We start from the raw sequence: 3,528 nt of genomic DNA, 5'->3' as shown, positions 1-3,528 counted from the left end.
AGTAAAAAGTGTTACACCATGTTACAGTTTTGCACGTCACTGTATGTACATACTTATGTACATACATATGTACTTTATTACTTCCAATAACTTTTTTTTTGAAAATTTATTCTAAAGGATTGAATTGCGGCAAGTCTGTTGATGCCGACGCAATAACTGTTTGATGACTTATACGCCTTTGGCCGTTATAAATTAATTAGCATACATACATGCATTACATATGTAAATATTTGCACATACGAAGTCGCACATGCATGAATTTTTATTGGAGCTTATATAAACATTTCAAATTTACTAATTCGTTCTTAATTGTTGTTGTATGTAATTGGTTTGTGGTTATTGAACTGCTGCAGCAATCATACACATGTTTACATTTTTACCTGTTAGTGCGAATGTGGACATAATCCCACATAAACCCTCCAGGAAAATTTTAACATAAAATTATAATTTTATGTTTCTTTGAATTCGTAAATTATAAACTACGTATGTAGGCATAAACGTTGTGAAAAATATTTGACTGAAAATAAATTATCTATATATTCCAATAACAAAAAAAAACGGTACTATGGTTCCATTGGAATTATAAAATCTATTATATTTTAAGACGTCCACCAAAATATTTCGGAAAAATATTAAGATTTACATGAGCCGATTTGAAAAGACCTACAAAAATGGAGTTTTTCATATATACAAATAGTTTCTTAAAGATTTTTTGTTTAAAAAATTCCTTCAAATGACAAAACGGTTTAAGCTTATAAAATTTGCATAAAAATATTTTTTATCAGATTTTTTATGCAATTTTTTCTAACTTTTTTCAGAGATTGGTATAAGAAAAACTTGAATAACTGAACCTAAACTCTTCCGCTTTAGGCTTGTGAGATGTCATTGGAAAGGTATTTTCTCACCCTTTTTATTTGGTTGCTAATAAACTCATTCAAACGATGAAAGAGAGAGGTAGGATGAACGAACGTCATTCAAAGTTGAATTAAGATGTGTTGGTATTTGAAAAATAATTGGTATACGAATGACTTTTTTTTTGGACAGAAATAAAAAGAGTGGGAAAATACCTTTCTATTGAGATCCCATAAGTCTAAGTCAGAATAGGTTTGGCCCAGTTATTCAAGTTTTTCGTAAATCAATCTTTGAAAAAAGTAAAAAAAAAACAGCATCAAAAATCTCATTCTTACGATTCCGTTGAAATTACTTTTAAATATTTTTATGCAGATTTTTTTAAGCTTAATCTGATTGTCATCTGAGGGAACTTTTTTCAAAAAGTTTTTTAAGAAACTATTTTTAAACATAAAAAACTCCATTCTTAGAGGTATTTTCAAACCGGTCCAGCCCACTTAAATCTTAATATTTTTCCGAAATATTTTGGTGCACGTCTTAAAATATAATAAATTTTGTAATCCCGACAGAAAAAGCCCAACTTTTTTGGTGATGCAGTCTAATGTATATATATAAATATTTTTTCTTTAAATTTGGGTTAAATTTTCAAGGTTAAATTTGAGCATATTTAATTTTTTTGTTATGGCTATCGATAAACAATTTTCTACTTAAAAAAAAAAACGCGAATAAAAGTTTAAACCCGTTCAAAAGTTATAGATTATTGATCACTCACACCACTAAAAAAAGTACACTGTGCCGCATCTTCGGATCGGAAAACCCGCACGCGATCGTCGAGAAGCCAATGCATCCTCAGAGAGTGACAGTTGGGTGTGAACTTTGGAACGGTGGCAGCATTGCAACCTGCACTGAGCGGTGCAAATAACTTCCAGGTTTGGCAAGAGCTTCATAACTCTGTAGTGGGTATTAAGAATGCCTGTCACAAATCATATTTCGTCCCTTGTAAGTTGAAAGAGTAGAGTGCTTTAGTACTCCTAGGAATATTAGAGTTATAACGTTATCCCGTTCGTTGGAGCGATATTGATACATCTCTTTAACATTTTCATTTCATTCTTCTTCTTATCTACCTGTGGCCGCTGTGGCGGAGTGGTTAGAGGTGCGTACTACCACTCCGTACGAGCTGGGTTTGATTCCTGGTACGAGCAAAATCTAAATTAGAAAAAGTTTTTTCTAACAACGGTCGCACCTCGACAGGAAATGGCAAACTTCAGAATGTATTTCTGTCGTGAAGAAGCTTCTCATAAAATCAATTTGGCGGTGTAAAATTGAAGTTTCCTCTATTTGTCTAAAAACATCAAGGCGCACACCACAAATTGGAGGAGAAGCTCGGCCAAACATCAACGCAAAAACTGTAATGCCACTAGGCATTGAAATGACAAAAAAAGGAAGCCATTTAAAAAAATGCCATGTGTAAATTAACTCAATGACTATTTTTTTAACGTAATGACACGATTATTTTTTAATGCCCAACTTTGTCATTTGTAATTTTTGCCATTTAATGCCTAGTGGAAATCCAGCATAAGTGTATTGTTATTATTATTATTTGGGTCGGGTTCGAAATTGTCGGCTTCGATAATTGTCTTTCTTCTTTGGGGCATTTCACGTCAAACGGACAGGAAAAAATATTATGCCTTTGAATTCGTTGATATTTTGTGTAATCCTACCTGAACTAGTTATGAAAGTGAAGACACCATTTTTTTTTGTATATGGTGGTTATTTGTCGGTTTACGGCGGAAGAAAAGTAAAAATGAAAATTAGTTTTTGTTTTAAAGTAGTTTTTTTTGCAGTGAAAAAAAAATCTAAAATGTATTAAACTTCACTATCTGTATAGAAAATTTCTCGCGTTTTTTAAAAACAAACTCAATTTACAAGAAAAAATGAAAAATTATAGCACACCCATGATAAAAACATAGTAAGGTAAAACCGTTTCGTAAAGAGAACGAAAAATGACACTGAAGATGGCACAACGCCGAAACCGGTTTGTCTGCAAACCAAACTTGACAAGGGATGACGGGAATTCGTTCCAAAATAAATCATCTTACCACCCTGTCGGAAAAATCCACCAACAACAACACATAAAACCGTCCCCTTAATTCGTGAATATCGTGTCTCGTACTATCTACGTCAGTATGTTTTTCGTCCAACCCTTTTGACGAGAAGTCGTCGCTAGTAGCGCAACCGTTTTTCGAAGCCAAAAACGACAATCGGCAAAGTTTTTTGAGACGAGTATTATGTACTTTGTTTTTATTTATCTAAGCAACGTACATATTTCATATACAATTAATTGAAAAAATCTAATAAAAAAAACATTATGCACACTCGAATTCGCGTGCCATATGTTACGCGTAAATCAAATTTTGCAATAAATTAACGAATAAGTGTTTTGAATACAAAATGAATTCTCAATGGAACAGGTGTGAAATAGAAAAGCATCCACACATACACTAGGCGACAAATGAAAGTGCAATCCTTGTTCTAATATAATATTCACAATTATTTTCATGAAAAATTGTTTGCCTTATTTAAGTATTTATGAAAATATAGTTCATTCTATAATATAAACCATATAAATGAAATTTTCACACTTTATATAAAGTTCACAAAAATTCAAAAAAATGTCAT

General features: G+C 32.0%; 1 protein-coding gene across 1 annotated transcript in view; it reads right to left on the bottom strand.

Moving 5' to 3' along the window:
• Positions 1-3,528, bottom strand: part of LOC118733191 (E3 ubiquitin-protein ligase HECW2) — a 65,443-nt gene that overhangs the window by 22,738 nt on the left and 39,177 nt on the right. The gene's annotated exons all lie outside the window — the stretch shown is intronic.

This window comes from Rhagoletis pomonella, unplaced genomic scaffold (genome assembly GCF_013731165.1).
Source record: "Rhagoletis pomonella isolate Grant_MI unplaced genomic scaffold, Rhpom_1.0 Rhpom_scaffold_00002, whole genome shotgun sequence".
Classification (NCBI taxonomy): domain Eukaryota; kingdom Metazoa; phylum Arthropoda; class Insecta; order Diptera; family Tephritidae; genus Rhagoletis; species Rhagoletis pomonella.
The sequence above is the reverse complement of the archived record's forward strand: the minus strand, read 5'-3'. Positions and strand labels throughout refer to the sequence as shown.